Consider the following 17,498-nt stretch of genomic DNA (forward strand, 5'->3'; position numbering starts at 1 on the left):
AAATATAACCATAAAATGAAACAAAACTTTTCTCTGTAGACTTTGTAGACTAGTTTGCATAGATTTTGGGCCACATTTCAACTATTTACTTGAATCCAAGTAAATAATTGCTGTCTTGACAAGCGTATCACCACGTTTTTCTGCCACATATTGATGTTTTGAATACAGCCCTACTCCTGATACAGCAGTATGAGGTTAGGTTGAAAAACAATGAAGTATTCCTTTTATTAGGACTAGTCAAGCAGTCTTTTGTATTCTGTTCTCATTGTGTGTTGTATTGCTGTATTTTCTCTATGGGCCAGTATTCACACTGACAGCCGCTGGACATTTGGTTGGGTTTTCCCATAGAGTTGTTCACATAGACAGCTGACTGAGCTCCTCATAGCCTTTAGCCATGGTCAAATTCATCTCTCTGCTTCGTCAGCTGTTCCACTCTGAAACATTTTCCCCTGACCAAGACGTGTTATTTCATTTTTCATAAATTGTGCAGGTCCTCAAAGACTAAAATGTCTTTTATTCAAAGCACACTTACATCCTTGCTCTTTATTCCAACTCACACATGTACAAACATGGATTAGCCTTTTATTTTTATCATATCTTAATTCTCAATGTTAAACAGCTTTCTCAGTCATTTTAGAGTCCTCCCAAACTCTATCATTCTGGATACATGAAATACATGTAAAAATCTTATTTCCCTACAAATTGCAGCTCAAGTTTAGGGCTGCAACATGTTATTTAAAATTGTTCATTTTTATTGTTTTTTGCATTTAAGAAGTGGCAGTTAAGAATGATAATCATATCAGTGAGTAAAGCACAGTTTAGCAAAAAGTAAAATATTTAAATGTACCATGCTAGTCTTGTATTTCAAACATTCTCTACATGTATATGCAAAAATATTGTTTTTATATTATTGAAAACACTGATTACACTTTAGTTACATGTGTGATTGATTGTACTGGCTGGTTGCTGGTGCTGGCTGCCCTGACAGGGAGAACAGCGCTGGCCTGAACCGAATGCCCGAGGAACAAAAGCCCAGAGCATGCTGGGAGTTAATGGAAAGTGAGCCGGCAGGCGGGCAGTAGACAGCCTCTGACACACTGCCTGCTCCCACCATTCTCCTGCTAAGATTTAGAGCAGAGAGTGTGTGCGTGCGTGTTTTAATAGGTGCCACGTGTTACCTCATCGCTCTGTCTCATAAAGCACACAGTCGATGCTGATATTGTGTCCCTGAGTGATTTGCAACCTGTTTCCCTCCATTGTGCTGAACCGCTGCAGTGATCTCGCCGTTCTGTTCCACCACCCTCTTCTGCTCTTTCCCTCTCTCCCTCCATCCCCTCCTTTTCTTTCCTGACTCCTTTCCCTTGTGCTGTCCATGGCTAATGACTGCCCTCCGAATAGTGTATTGGAAATATGTAATGAGAAGGCAAAAACTTTTTAACAGAGGATTTAGTGAGAACTGAGGACTGTAACTTTCCAGGATTGATAAGAGATGATTTTTTGTCTCTATAGTGAAGCATATCTAATTTATTGTTTTCCTTCTGTCACATTATCATGACCCTCTGCCTCTTACTAGCAACTAGGTGAAAGATGGTGGATCTCTTTATTTATGCTTTGTCATGCAACTCTTACAAATCTAACGTTGTTACAGCAGTTTAGTGGGACTATTTAAAAGTAATTATGCAATTATATAATTACTTACATTCTCAGTCACATAAGTTAAGTAAAAACATAACATTTTTTTGCACTTGCTTAGAAGTCAAGAAATGACAAACAGAAACCACACAACAAGACTGTATGTACAGTTACTTCTTGTCAAGTTCAAATAACAGTAAAATGTCTACTCTTCTACTTGTGGTATGGATGTAAAGTTCAGAATCCTCACTTTTGATAGATTTCTCTGCTTGTTTCAATGATCTATGCGTAAAAAATACAAAAATCTAATTACACCAATTTGGCATCATCTGCAGCAATAATTTAGACTTGTAAGGATTAATTATCACCATTAATGATTTCTGCATAATTTAGTTTCCTCCAGTTGATATTGATTCTTCTTCAATCAATATCAAGTAGGTTTTGCCTTTTTTCATTTTACATGAAGAAATATTTTTGGTGTTCGTTATATTTGCCATTGAATGAGAGCTAAGTAGAAGTGCTATATTTGGTGTAGTGACCCTGGGTCATGAATGAGCAGCTGGACTGGGTCAGGGCCGTTGGCTGCAGCTCTGTTTCAGTCTTTTCAGCCCTGTTCAGGCCTCTCTCACACAGCCAGAGTGCCACAAGCCCAGGGTCTCTCATGTGCTCACGTATGAGCCTCTTCACTCTTCTGTCTGTCTGTCAGCAGGTACAGTGACCCACTCTCTTGTCTCCTGTTCTCTGTTATGTGATTATATAAAAGTGTATTTTTTCTCTTACTAGTACATTGAGAATACTTGTTTTATGTTAAATATATAAAAGAGCATCTTTAGTGTTCTCACTCCCTGTCACCAGCCATAATATGTTGTCTCTTGACTTGTTGTCATTATCTACTGATGACTTGACTCTGTGGTATCTGTGTTAGCCTCTGGGTATGTTGTGTGTTGTGTCTAGTGGCTACTATTATATTAGCATCACTCCATTCTTGGAAGGCCAGAAACATATCCCACACAATACAAAAAGGAAAATGCTTTGAACCCATGCATTGTCGCTTCTAAAACGTATCATGTGTAACAGGTGTAACCCACACATAGGCTAAACAAGAGCGACATATACTTCAAGCCTAAGAAAGCAACAAATCGAAAGGCTCCAAAGAGTTTAGCTGTGGCACAGACAGGTCAGAGGAGAGGCCCTGATGGGTGGATTATGATAAAGAACAAAGCTCAGCAGTGGCCTGCACTCAGCCCAGTTTTAGTAAACTGCATGTCTCCAATGGGTGACTGCACAATGCACAAGCTAAGTCCAATCTCTCTCTTTCATTGCTCGGTGCTATTTTTGCATTCAAGGCATTTTCAGGGATGTAGACTGGTTTGGTCTTGCTAGCAGTTCCGTACATCCCTGTGCCTCCTCTTCTTATGCGATGCTGCCGAGCTGAGAGGACGTGGCTAGCATGTGCTTCCTCTGAGACATGTGAGACTAGCATCTACATCTTTTCAAACTGCAACTAACGCAATGCCTTCGGACAGCTTAACAAGCTTGGAAGAGAATGCTAACTGCTAATTCTGTTATGTACAGCTACTAGGCACCCTCGTTGGCTAACATTGTGCTACCCACCCAGAGAGAGCATGACCAATTATGTTCTTCCACTGATAGGGCCAACTCTTACATGGTTGCACCACTCAGGAGCCCCGTTATGTCCAACACTTCAAGTAACATATGTGTGTAAGTGCACTTGCGTATGCTTTATTTCATGGTGTGAGTCTTTATGCACAAGTATCTATATGTGTCCATGCTTCTGTGTAAGCAGTGCTAAAACTATGTGCTGCAAAGCTGAGAGCGTGTTTGTGATGGAGGTTTTGTTAATGATTGATGTGTGTGAGCTGAAGCCTGGGAGCTGCTTTGAACTGTGATTAAACCATGTCACACACGTGAGCACACTGACACAGACATAAGTCTTTGTACTCTTTCAGTAATTCACAGATGCGAGCACACATACAGCTTTTGGAGATCTGGGCTATTTTTCTGAACTCGTGATGGGTTATGTAATCTCTCCCAGGGGGTTAATTAAGATTAGTCTATAATCAAACTCTCTGAAGCTCTGGATCCTAAACCAGAACAGTCTATCTACACACAGCACACTTTATTTTTATGCCTTTCAGTGATCCATGTCATGTTCTTGTAGTGGCATCAATTGTAGCTTTAAGTATCTTAAATTGTAAAGTTTCGCAATTTGAATTAAAGTCATGAAAGGGAAAACATGCACAGAGTGATTTGGGCCCCATTTGGACTTCAGTCCTCTCCTCTCTTTGGTCCTTTGTCCCTCTCATTCCTGCATGCCCCCCCACCCCCAGTAGATGAGGGGTTAAGTGTTTTGTGGGAGACTGTGAAGGCTTCTTTTTATGCGAGTGTGAGTGTGTGAGTGTGTGTGCTTGATCAGATGGCCGGGTATGTGTTGGATTAGAGTACGGCTCAGCCTGTTGTCCCCTAGCACCATCATTAGTTTCTCTGAAACAGCTTCATTCCGTTCGATTGCACTGCCCCTGACTGAGAGCTGAATGGGGGAACTGAGCGGCTGGGAAACTTCCATAGAGCTTCTGTCCCCTCCCCCATGTATGCTCAATCAAGCAATCAGGCCTGTTCATTATGATTTCCAAATATTCTCAAATCTCTTAACCTCTTAAACTATAGGCTTATTATTCAGCCATTAGTCTAAAAGGCATAGCTTGATGAAAAATAAAAATATGTTTTCTGTCATTTATAAAATATGCACAAGGCTTCCTTTCTTGTTGGATGCACTGTGTTTTTCTTATTTAGAGTGCACAGATCTGCAAGCACTTCTTATTCATATATTTAATCAGAGTAATGATAAAGGTTGACTGATGTGTTCCTATTCATGTGTTTTCATGTTCAAAATGGTAGTTTGTGATGTAAATGGAATAAAAATCTCAGAATTTTCAGCTTTGTTAGTTCATTACATATCAAATAAATACAAAAACAGTATTCAGAAATCATGTTATTAATGGAAAAGTGTAGGTAAAATAGAAAAAATACATAGCAACTTTTTGTGTTGACTTTGAGTGGTTGGTAAAGTTATTAAGTACTATCAAATAGACTTGCCCATGTGGTTTCTGACACTGTGTGATAAGTATAAATATAGTCAAATGCTAATCAGCACAATTTGAGACTAGTGTATGATTTTTAGATACACAGTTATGGTGTAGATGCAGTAGACATGCAGTTTAATCAATGTAAATTAACTTACATTAGCCATGTAAGCTTCAGTGTTCATTGTTTCATTGAAAAAGTAAAGCAACAAACTTTGGACTCCAGAGACTGCATTTGAGGTGTAGGATGAAACTTAGATGTTTTTTGCAGAGAACTATTGCTGTAACGTTTATTATTCAGTAATTAGAATGAATTATTTAGGAAGGTATGTTTTTATGAGAGTGAAGAAGGCCGGTCTAGACAGAGTCGTAGAGTTTAAGGAGTTTAGCGTGTATATATGTGTGTGTGGATGTGTGTGCCATTGTGTGCAATATCAAGTTAAACTCCCTGGTGAGTATATGCGCAGTTCATGTTCATATGATAACTTCCCTGGAGGGCACAAGTGTCCATTAATCACTCAAATGTTCATCTGTTCCTAACGGTTCATTACCGTTCTTCTCTCTCGCTCTCTTTCTCTCTCTCTCTGTCTCTCTCTGCTCTCTGTTCTTCTCCTCACTGCCCCCACAAATGCATTTTCCTGGCTTTACAGCTCTCTGCTCAGGTTAAACCCAGCATGCCGTGCTTCCTTGCTTTTGTTCAGTTCAGTGATAGGCAGTAATTTAGGCAGAGGAGTGGCCACAGAGTGCACATGGGGAGAGTACTGAGGCCCTTTAGAAAGCAAAACTCGCACATAAATGTACTGTTCTCTCCTTTTCTTACCTCTTTTGAAGGAAAAGTCATGGCCCGTGGGCTGCTTAGATTGGAGCAGGTTCAGAGAAAAGTTGCGCCGTCTTTGCACACGAAGCTTTCATCTCAGTTTTCGTACTGCTCTTTGATAATGTATGTGGTGATTAGATTTAGTGCATGTGCACAGTTACAGTCTGCTACAGTGCATAATATGTACTGCACTTGTCTGAGTTTGAGCTTTGTGAGGTTGTTTAGTGTGCTCTGTGTATGCATGCTTCAGCATTCCCTTGCATTTCTGGGGCAGATTGTCTCTAAAGGGATGTTAAATTAACCTGCAGGCATTTAGTTACCAAACTTAAAGCGATAAATCATCATAAAATGCAGTCAATAAGCCAAGATAAATTTGGTGTTTCAAGTTTGCTGCTTTAGTTTTGCACTGCAACTATGAGACTAATGTAGCCAAGAAGCAATGGAAGGTTATAGTCACTAATTAGCATTTTGCAAACTGCATCTCTAAATCATCACACACTATTCAAACTGTGTGGAGTTGTTAAGTAATCTCAAATAGAGTTGTTTATGACACTGTGTGACATATTGTTATCTGTAAAAACAGACAAAAGTACAGACAAATTTTCAGGCTTTAAGATGGTTACTGCTACTGTTTTTAGCTATGTGACGTACTGTAATATATATTGATTATTATAAACAACAGTGTGAAACATTATGTCAGAAACTACATATCAAAACATCAAAACTATTTAAAATACTTAACTTATAGTTGTTTGAGCCATTTTAGTTTTTATGAATTATTAATTACCTGCTATGAAACTAATGTGTACATTATGTAGTTAAGACAGTGAGGAATTGAACTGTTGGCCACGTACAGATCCTTTCAGTTTAAAGGGGTTAAATTAAAGGCTAATTAATAAATTACAGAGGTTTATGAGAGAGAGAGAGAGAGAGAGAGAGAGAGAGAGAGAGATCATCAATCAGTCACTTCATAGCATCTAATAATCATTAGACATGAAAGAGGACTCCAGGTTCTCCAGTCCTTACTCTGACCTTACAGACAAAGAGTAGGAGACAGAGAGAGGAAGAAAAAGAAAATATGAGCAGAGAGGGAATGAGCCCCAGCATGAGAAGGGATTAGAAGTGTCTGTGTGTGTGTGTGTGTGTGTGTGTGTGTGTGTGTGAGTGAGTGAGGGAGGGAGAGAGGGAGGCATGGGGGCCTGCACACAACGTGAGGGAGGGAGGGGGCAGGAAGAGAGGGGGTGGAGCCAACACAGAGCGACAGAGTGGAGGAGAGGAAGGGGCTTCAGAGCGAGCGAGGTGGGCAAAGAGAGTAAAGTTTGACCAGAGAAGGAGGAGTGCAGGAGGAGGAGCAGGGAGAGAGAGTGTGTGTGTGTGTGTGTGAGTGTGAGAGCGCGTGTATGTGAGCGTGTGAGGCAGAGAGAAGGAGACAGAACGAGAGAAGCTGAAGCGTGGATTGAGCAGGCTGGGATTGTGGACTTAGTTTGCCTCCAGGACATACAGCGGAGACACAAGGAAACTGCCATGGGGAACACTATGGGTATGTGTGAGATACGATACAACATACACACACTCACAGGGTTCAGATTACCACTGTTCTTTTTGAACACAAAGCTGAGACTGCTTTGAAGTTAATGATTAACTTGCTGAGCATAAAGAAGTCAGTAAGTTAAAAGTGGGGTATAAACAATAGAATGAAGAAAAGCAGAGAGTACTTGCAACATTACTGAGGCCTGCATGTAGCAACTTTTTTATAGACAGACAGACAGACAGATGGACAGACAGATAGATAGGAACTACAGTACAAAGGCATACTAAACTCATAGTAGTGGATGAATGTCCTAAAAGACTGTTGCACCGTCTATCTGTATATTTGAGTGCAAATGCTTACCTTTTGCTGTGGTCATGTGTGTTTTCTGTGTGCAGCTGTAGAGTGTGTGAGGGTGTGTGATGTTAGAGGGCTGCTGTTGGTGTTGGGCCTCTCAGTGGAGTAATCTGCAGTAATGGACTTACTCAGCCTGGGCCATTTGGTCGTGGCAGCACGGTGGAGGCTGCTGGGGCAGAGCCGTTTTTAGGAACGTGATTACTGCTGTGTGCATTACTTAGAGCGGAGGAGCAGGATGCAATAATCTGCCGGACAACTGGCCTAGATGAGGCAGTCTGACACAGAATACACTCACACCCACACAGACACACAGGGAGTGAATACTGTAATATAGTGCTGAGCAAAAGTCAGAGACCACCCTTATATTTAATTTCCAGTCAAAACAGCTATTAAGTTATCCATTTTTCAGCAGATATTACTGGGGAGATTAGATGTAAAACAGTCTACTTGCATAAGGAAGGGAAAAGTCAAATTAAAATAAGTGGAAAAATAGAAGTTTCCAAAACTGGAGTTTAAAAATTATCAAAAGATATAGAGAAAATAGGACCCCTAACAACCATGCAAGACCTGGTAGACCATGAAAACCATCAGATAAACAGTCTGAAAGAATCCACAGGTGTTTTTGTCCATCTTTCCATTTTGAGAAGACAACGCTGTGGCTCTGAAAGGATGTGTAGCTGTCAAGAAGCTGTTACTGAGAAAAGGAAGTAAACAAAAAAGAAGAATCAAACAAAGAAGCTGCTGGTGTCCACAGAACAATGGACTGACCACCCCAGAGCACAGACCTCTACATCACAGAATATTTTTTAGATTACTTCGATTATGAGAAGCAGAAAGTGTGACCAACTTCTAATACTGTACTTTGAAGGTTTGAAAAAATATCCCTGCAGATTTCTTTGAAAAATTGAAAGCAGGTGTCCTGAAAGAATGGTCACAAAGGCAAAGCGTGGACACACAAAATACAGAAAATTTTTGGAATTATATTTTGTTGTTGAGGCTGTGCAGATTTCTGTTAAATGCTTTCTGCTTTTTTCCTGACACTGAAAAATGAAAACTTGTACTTAATGGCCATTTAAACTGGAAATTAAATGAACGCAGGGTGGTCTTTGACTTTTTCACAGTACTGTAATTACTCAGCCTTAACTAAAAATATTTTTGTCACACGAGTCACGCAGTAGCATTGGTGTCAGAAGCATCTTTTTTGTCATTTTTAAAATAGTCTCCTCAGGTGGCCTGTAGACTTGTTTGTTGACGTGGTTTCACACTGGTATGAAGTTTCCATTGTGCTCCTTCTGAGTTTACTGCGACTTAAATGCTGGAGCTTGTGGTCTGACTCAGCTCAATGGTAGACCTGTGTACAGTGCGAGCCTAAAATAGCATAGACTGTCACTGTAAGTCAGCACCCCACAAACATTGCTTTAACCAGATGAGATCACCGGGGGGGGAAGGTGCTTGCGTCACTGAGCTGGAAAATAATAGATGTGTTAAATCACTCTCATATGTGAGCAAGCTTTTGAAATGTGTCCTTATGCACTCCTGTTGCCTTTTGTCTTTTTAAGGAAGGTTTTCTGTATCTTAGGATTTTACTGAATTCCACTGGTTTTAAGGCATCACTGAAACACTGAAATGTCTCATGTTTAGCATAGTTCTGGGCAGCAGTGAATATAGCATGGAGAAAAGCTGTTGGGTTGAGTTTTGGGAGGTGAACAAAGTCTCTTGGTTGGAGATTATCATAATTTCCTTCTCTTCCCTTTTCTTCTGTTCTCTTCTCTTCTGTTCCCTCCTCTTCTCTTTTTTTCTCTTCTGTTCTGTTCTCTTCTCATTTGCACACCTTTAGTCTCTCTTCTCTTCTCTTCTCTTTCTCTTCTCTTTATTCTTCCTTACCATACTTCCCTTTTCCTTTCTACTTCTGTCTTTCCATGCTGGAGATAGCAGTGCCAGGTATTTATATAATACAGGAGCAGTGTGTAGACGTGTATGTGTGAGGGGTTTGAGCTCGTTAGTCCTGGGCTGGGCTCAGCTGACTGCGCTGAATCAGAACTTTCCATGCCATACTTTTCCTTTCCGTCTGAGCTCGCCTGGAATCTGCACTGACGAAGCGGCCATCATCCACAGCCCTTTTTGGCACTTTTCACTGTTGCCCATTTGCATGTTTTCAAACTCCAAACCCAGACTGTTTTTAAGTGTTTTTTCCTGCTGTTTGTGGCTTCTGGATACTTCACTGCGTTTGCATTTTCAGATTATATATTCATGCTGGCATAGTTTAACTTGGGCCGTGCTTGTTATGTAAGAGAAGGATTCTCTCCACTGTGCCACTTTTTTATGACTGTAGCTCATATTTATGTGTACCGCACCATGCTCGGCTCATAACAATCACGATGGTAGCGAAAATTGCTTGTCATTATTATTACAGTAAAAATATATTACAGTAATAAAATTAAAGTGTAATAATGTGCATGAAATTGAGATGGCAAAATTGCATAGACTGTAGTCTGTTAATTGATGTGTTGCAGCTTGAAGACCACAAGTTATGAAGGGTTTAGGCCCTAGAGGAGCTCAGTCTGGAAGTCTGGACGTGTCTGTGGAAAAGAGATTGACTGCTTAAACTGCAGAATTATTATTCTGTTATTAATCTTAAGACGTATTGTCCAGTAACTGCTATGAATTTGTTAACTATTATAAAACGAATATGTAAATTATGTAGCTATGAGAGTGAGGATTGAATGTAAAGGTCCAATATCATGGAAAACCATAATTTCTTCACATTTTTGTAATAAACATTCAAAATATACCATTTATTCTCCAGTCCATACGGTCCATATATGGAAATTTAGCTGCAAAAACAGCCTGTTTTGAATTCATAGTTTTTTAATGTTTTTGAAAGAGGCACCATACAAGGCAGCCAATCCAAGCAGAGGTCAACTACATATGTCTTAAAGACACAGTAACAAAAACAGCCTGTTCCATTCTAAGGTATAAAGAGAGGTTAGAAAATGGTAAATCACACTGAAAAATCATGTAAACATGAATAATGACTGCTCTTGATACATGAAACCACAAAACGTCATAACTGAACCTGAGGGGAAAATAAATAAAATACAAGAAAAATGTAGGATATGTTCTCTTAAGGGATTAAATGCAGTAATGTGTGTTGCAAGCCCATCTGTAGAACCACCTAATTTATCTCTGATGAAACTCAAAACTCTGTAATAGCTGAACGGCACCTATGCATCATGATCCTTCTCTGGTATTTGTAAGGGATGGATTTGGGCCTTCCTCTCTTTCCTTCTTGCTGATTGCAGCTGATATCCAGTACAGTCATAAATGCTGCTCACTGACCCATCTAGGCCGTTCTGTTGAAAGAAATCATTCCATCGCCTCAATTCCCTCCCATCAGCGACATCTCCGCAGAGTGACCACTCTAACAGTGACGAGCTGGAGAGGCATTAGCGTGGCAAGGCCGCAGCTCCTCTCCTGGCCTCTCCTGTTCCCAGTGTCTGCCTCTCTGACCGCTGGCCTGGGATAAATAATCATTAGCGGTTGGAAATTCCTGTTGTGGCGTCCGGGAGCGATGGAGGAGATGCAGGCGCTCCAGCACTGCCGATGGCTCTACCAGAGACACTGAGTCTGGAGGAGCCAGGAGAGTCAGGAGGAGACCTGCACGTCTGCTCCCACGCTACAGAAATACTGCAAAAATGCAGGGAGTAACAAGGGGTTAAACTGAGCAAGTAGGGCAGAGGCCATCAATTCCTGTCCTTGGTAGCCAAGGTCCAGCAGGGTGCTGTGATAGCATAACATACCCAATCACTTAATCACCAGGTTTAGTTTTGTATAAAAGCAGGAATTCAGTAATTAATTACCAGGTTTAGTTGTGCTTTATAGCAGGAAATCATCAAACTATGCTGGACTTTGGCCTTCTTGGACCCAAGGGACATGGGAAAGTGTTTTAAAGTTGGGGATGCTGGAATTTTAGGCAGTATATATGTGATGTGAATGGTGATATCATGCAAAATTATTTGCTTTTTTTTCAATTTAAAATGGTTTTGATAATTTACCTTAATCAGAGCATGTAATGATGTGTCATAACGTGGCAAGAGACCCACATAACTGACATCGTTACGTTACTTTTCTTTTTTTTTTAAAGTTTAAAGTAAATATTAGGCAGCTTTTTGGCTCAAAAATGATCTACAGCTCTGCACATGCTTTCCCCTTTTTTCCACATCAACCTGCTTGTGTTTCAGTGATGTGCCCCCAAAGTGGTTGGCAAGAAAATACATTGTTACTGTAAATAGTGCACAGCTACTGCAGGCTTTTAAAATATATGAGTAAAACATAAAAATACAAACTCAACTCTAAAACATGTAGATATGTGTTTAATAAGTTAAAATTTGTTGCAAGTTCAAATCTATGTTTTGCTGTTTGAATGTTTGTTTTTTAATGAATAGTTTTTAAACACCCCAATGAGTATTAAAATTGTATTAAAATTTTATTAAAAATGAAAACAGAAGGTTAGCATAAGAAGTAAGGATGCCCAACGGAATAATATCAGTATCAGCAGATAATTGTTTGAAAAAAAAAGATTAGATAGATTTAGATTTCACTGTACTCCAGAAGAGCAGAACATTTAGGTGATGCTGGGCTACTCTGGTAAAATGTCTGAACTTTATTCATTTTGCTGCATTTGTAATCTTACAAAAACACATGTTACATGTAGTCCCAGTTTCTACGTTGTAAATGTTTATGTATCTGCATCAACAGATATGTACATGAAAAATAGCGGACCTCAGCATAGGCCCACAATTCTCATATTAGTACGTCCCTTATTAGAAGTGATCCATAGATGACAGTTCAGTTGATGAACACACTACCAGATAACATACAGAACAATAACTCAATTTGCACTATATTTTGTCTTCTTTTTGTTTGAAATATTTCCACATATATCTTTGCTAAGATGCCGCCATTTTGTTTGACGTGAGAACAATGACAGCTGCTTGTGACTTTACTTTTTTTGCAGTTCTATGACACACGGCCAGTCAAAAACATAGTTTTGTTGCTGTCAGAACAAAACCTTGTATGTTTGTTTTAGTCTTCTTTTTTTGTACATTATTTTAAAGTGCCAGCTGCCCTTCACATTGTGTCAAAATTTCAGACCAGTAGAAACAGTCCAAAATGGCTTGGAATAGAATCTCATTAAATTAACTTACATTAAAAGTTACGAATGTTTTCCCATCTCCTGTAAAGTTGCCATTTCAGGGATACAAGGTATTGTTTTGACAAAAATGCTTTATTCCAAACTACAAATGTCTTATTCAAATATCCAATTAAGTACTAGGATGCACTAGGATATCCAAATATCCATACATTTGAATGACCATGTCTGTCAGGGTTGGGAAATATCAAAGCAACCCCCTGTTGGGCAAGTATATGTCCAGATTGCAGGTGGCAATAACACGTCTCATTGTAAATTTTTTTGTGTGCCATGAAAAGCAAACTGACTTGCTTACTAGGAGAGTTGGGGCTCACTGTATACAGATGAAAAGTCATAAGTTTGAAAACCCCTGGTGAAATAACGTTTTTTTGAAAATAAGTACACATCTTCTACTGAGAACAAACTAATATATGGCATTTTTCTGTGTCTGTTTATTTGCTGACGTTAACATGTTGGTGAAAAAATAAAACATAAAATATTTAATGTGCCTGTTGTACAGGCCACATTTTATTTTTTTATTTTTTTCCCAATATGTTAAATGCAGCACATAAGTAGTAAATGTGTATTAATATGCAGACATATGTTTTCTGTAGAGGATGTGTTAACTTATTTTCACTTAGAAAATCAACAAAACAAGTAATTTGACCAGGAGTTTTCAAACATTTGCATACGACTGTACATATTCTTTGAAAAGTGTCCCTCCCTTGGCATCTGTCTTTCTGTATTATAAAACCCAAAGAGCTTCAGCTTTATGTGCAATAAACATGTTTAATCCTGGCATGATTCTTCTTTTTAATATCCTTTTATAGCTTTTATTCTTTCCTTCTTCCAAGCATTGGCAGTTAGTAACAAGGATTTTTTGGGCCTTATTTAAAAAAGAACTGACCTTCTTAATGCTGAAGAGAAAGTCTCAGCACTTCATTTCAACTGAACAGGCTCCAGCAGTTCCTAGATATCTTCCTGGCATGGGCCTAGATGAGCCTGGCATTTGGTTCAGTGCCAGTGAGGCCCAGCAGCACTGTACACTGGACTGAAAAAGCTCTGTCTATACTGTTGATTGGCAGTTGATGTCTTCCCAGATGGCAGCGTCTCCTGGGCAGTATTGTGTCAGGGACGATACCCGCTGCAGCTCATTGGAGACGTGTGGTGGCGGCCGGCTGTGTTGTGGGGGGCCTGTGGATGGGGGCCTGTGGAGCACAGGACAGGGACAGAGAGAAGAGAGGCTGAGTGTGTGTGTGAGAGAGTTGTGTGGCAGATCCAGTGTCTGCTTTACTCTGCCTTAAATGGAGCCTGTGTGCTTTGAGATGCAAAAGAGCCGACCGACCCCCTGTCAGACCCTGACTCTCTTGCTCTTTCTCTCTCTCTCACTCACTCTTTATTTTGTTTCTCTCTTCTTGTCTGTCTCCAAGACACTGTATTTCTTACATGCTCAGAGACTTTCCTTCTGTCTCTGTTTTTCAGTCTCCCTCTCTCTCTCTCTCTCTCTCTCTCTCTCTCTCCCCCTCTCTCTCTTCCCTTTCACACATGGACTTCTACTCTGGTATTTTCCGGCAATTGCACAGGAACGGGTTAAGTGTGAATGCGAGCTGGAGCGGAAATCCCAGTAAAGTTGACGTAACAGTTTACCTGCACAAGACTAAGTACAATACCTGTGAAATTACCAGGACGGCTCATGTATAAACAAAAGCTGGCGTTACCAGGAAATACAGTCATGTCTACATTATGGTTGGCAAAGTGGACCATTTCTGTGATGCTTATCAAAATCTTTTCCTTTTTAATTTCAATATCAATCGTTATTTTTTTTACTTGATATATACAGTACAGTGCAAACGTCAGAGAACATCATTTCATTAATTTTATTTTCAGTCAAACAGAAATTAAGTACAAGTTGTTGGTAAGAAAAGCATAAAGCAGAAAACATATATTACTCATCACACAGAGACCTCAACAATCAAATATGATAGAAATTATTGCAGTATTTAATGTGTCCTTCATTCGCTTTCCTTACAGCTTTGATTCTATTCAGGGGGCTTGCTTACAGTTTTTCAAGGAAATTTGCAGGGATATTTTTCCACACCTCCAAAGTTCAGTCTTTGAAGTTGATTGCATTTTCTGCAATTCCCAGTAATCCCTATTACAATACCATACACACTTTCAAACCCGTAGCGTTGCATTGTCTACACAGTGGAAGGATGGACTACAGGCTACTATCCTCCCTACACGAATTATGTTCACTTGTTGCCTGTGGGAATGCCACAACAGTAATCCATGATGTTTTCTATTTTCTTCTTAATTCTTCTAACACTTATTGTCACTGAAGTATTTTGCTAATAACATAAATAAATAAATTTCCATATCCCCCAGCTAAAATACATGGACTCATATCTTGCTTTCGTTCTGTCTCATACTTGCTTTGTTTTTGTACACCCCCACCCTTTTCCTCTAGTGTTGAGCTTTCACCCCAGGCTACACACATGTAGACCTCAAGTACCATGGCAACATCCCTAAACACAAGCAAAGCCTGCACAAGCTACAGGTTGGCAATGATAAAAAACCTTAGTGAGCCAATTACCCTTGTTCTACAGGCTATGTTGCAGCTTTTAATTCAATCCAGTGCTTCAACAAAAGCAGTACAGGACTAACAGGGTGAGGAGGGGAAACTGAGGGGTTAAGGCTGGCAATAGGGGGATGGGGTGAGGCGGCAGCTTTGTGTAAAGAGGGAGAGGGTTTTATAGCGCTCAGCTCTGAAGTTCCCTCTTTGTTTTAGGCTGTGCTTTGTGTGGATGGGTTTTAAGGCCCTAAAGTTTTGGTGAAGTTTAAGAGGTTTGCGTGTGTTTTTGTTAGCTCTGTGGGAGAACAGACACTAAAGGAATTTGTGACTCATCACTTTGCCCTTCAGCTTGGATTGATGATCAAATCCAGTATTTAACCTTTATTTCAACATTTTTTCATTCTTCTTTGTATTCAAACTAGGACTAAGAGTAAAATCCAGTTCCAGTTAAATACTGTTTACCTTACATAGCACATAATGACTACTGCTCCTTAGTGTTATCATCCAAGATGCAACTGCTAAGTGAGGATCACTTGTGCCGAAAGGAGACACTGTGTCTGTGTCTGCTTGGTTCCCTTGGCCGCGTCACCAGGCAGCAGTGGGGATTTTCCAGATCCATTGAAAGCAGTCATGCATCAGTCTTTTTCTTGTGGACTTCGTTTTTATGCTTCCAGTTTTGATCACCACACCTAGAGTAAAGTTACACTTGCCATATTACTTACCATACTTGTACAGAAACTATATTCATGACTGGTGGTGCATTATGGCACATATATAACTTCCCATTTGCTGTTTCATTTTTGATATGAAATAAAATTTTTAAAAAACAAGCTAATAATTCTCTTCTGTTTGCTCTAGAACTAGATTTGAAAACACAGGGATGCAATGATTGTTACCAATTGATACCGATATAGGATATTTTTCAGATTTATACAGTACTGTATGGTATCACCTTTCATCATCAGAAAAAAAGGTATAAAACATACTTAACAGAAAATAATCCAGAAGCCTTAACGGTTAAATGTAATAGTTTCAGTATTTAGTGTGTTCACACTTTGCCTTTATTACAGCTTCCATTCTTTTCAGGACACTTACTTTCACTTTTTCAGATAAATAGGGTGTTTTTTACACCTCCAAAGTTCAGATTTACACGTTGGTTGCATTTTTTTGCTTCTCGAAATCCAAGTAATCCCAAACACATTCAATGATGTTGAGGTCTAGACTCTGGGGTGGCTAGTCCGTTGTTCTGAGAATACCAGCAGCTTTTTTGTTTGATTTGTAGTTTTTCTTCTTTTTTATGTATTTCATTCTGTCTGTAACGCCTATAATGTTCAGTTATCTTCTCATAGAGGATGGACACAAACACCTGTGGATTTTTTCAGATCTGAAGCAAGAGTGAGGCTTGATTTTCTCCTCTCTCTCTCTCAAAGAAAGTTTAAAGTACTGTTTATCTGAGTGTGGCAGATTTGGTGTCTACCAGGTCTTGCATGGTTGTTAGGAGTCACATTTTCTCTGTATCTTTAAATGATTTTTTAAACTCCAGTTTTGGAAACTCCTTTAATAAATAATAACAGTAATAATAATAATAATAATAATAATAATGATATCAACAATATTGTTCGACCCTAATTCAACATTTTAGTCTTGTATTAGTGTCGATTGTTGTGGTTATTATTGTTATCACTATATTGGCCTCTGCAGTTGCAGAATGCTGCAATATGCAAATGAGTCACAATTTCAGATGAGTGTTTTTAGGGGTGTTTTGATGAAAGTATTCATGTAATCCAGCAAAAGTCAATTATTTTGGTCAGTTTGCCCATGCCACATAACTGATTCACCAATGTGTGTTTACATTTCCTTAAGGTGTTTTGCAGTTACATTACATAGCAATGTAAATGCAATACTAGCATTTTTCCACATTGTGCAGTCCTCGTTCTTCATAACACTGGGAGTGAGTGGGGCTCATTTATAACTGAGGTTGACCAGAATAATGAACTCTAAAAAAACTTTATTAAAAACTTCTACCTACCCAAAAACTTTGTGGCAGTAAGAGCGCTATGTTCTACGTTCTGCAGCTCATCTGCATTGCTGCTGTGTGTCATGGTGCCGGCAGGATTCAGAGACTGTGAGCTGAGAGCAGTGTGGCCCCCTGCTGACCTCGCTCTCACATTAGGACACGCTGTCCTGTCTTAATGGATTCATTGGCCCACTGTGCAGAACAGGTGGCATCTTAATGCAGTCAGAAGCACAAAGTCGATCAGGCCTCTCAAAGTTATTGTTCTGCAGTGTAAACCCAC

General features: G+C 39.6%; 1 protein-coding gene across 3 annotated transcripts in view; it reads left to right on the forward strand.

Moving 5' to 3' along the window:
- lzts2a (leucine zipper, putative tumor suppressor 2a) overlaps nt 1-17,498 on the forward strand; it is a 73,724-nt gene that overhangs the window by 41,714 nt on the left and 14,512 nt on the right. Inside the window, exon 1 of one of the 3 annotated variants that reach the window (XM_036573980.1) lies at nt 6,786-7,093. The exons of the other annotated variants lie outside the window; for them this stretch is intronic. The gene's annotated coding sequence lies outside the window, so the exon portion shown is untranslated. Of the gene's footprint in view, nt 1-6,785; nt 7,094-17,498 lie in introns of those variants that run through there. 3 annotated transcript variants of the gene reach the window in all.

The sequence above is a fragment of the Colossoma macropomum genome, unplaced genomic scaffold (genome assembly GCF_904425465.1).
Source record: "Colossoma macropomum unplaced genomic scaffold, Colossoma_macropomum, whole genome shotgun sequence".
NCBI lineage: Eukaryota > Metazoa > Chordata > Actinopteri > Characiformes > Serrasalmidae > Colossoma > Colossoma macropomum.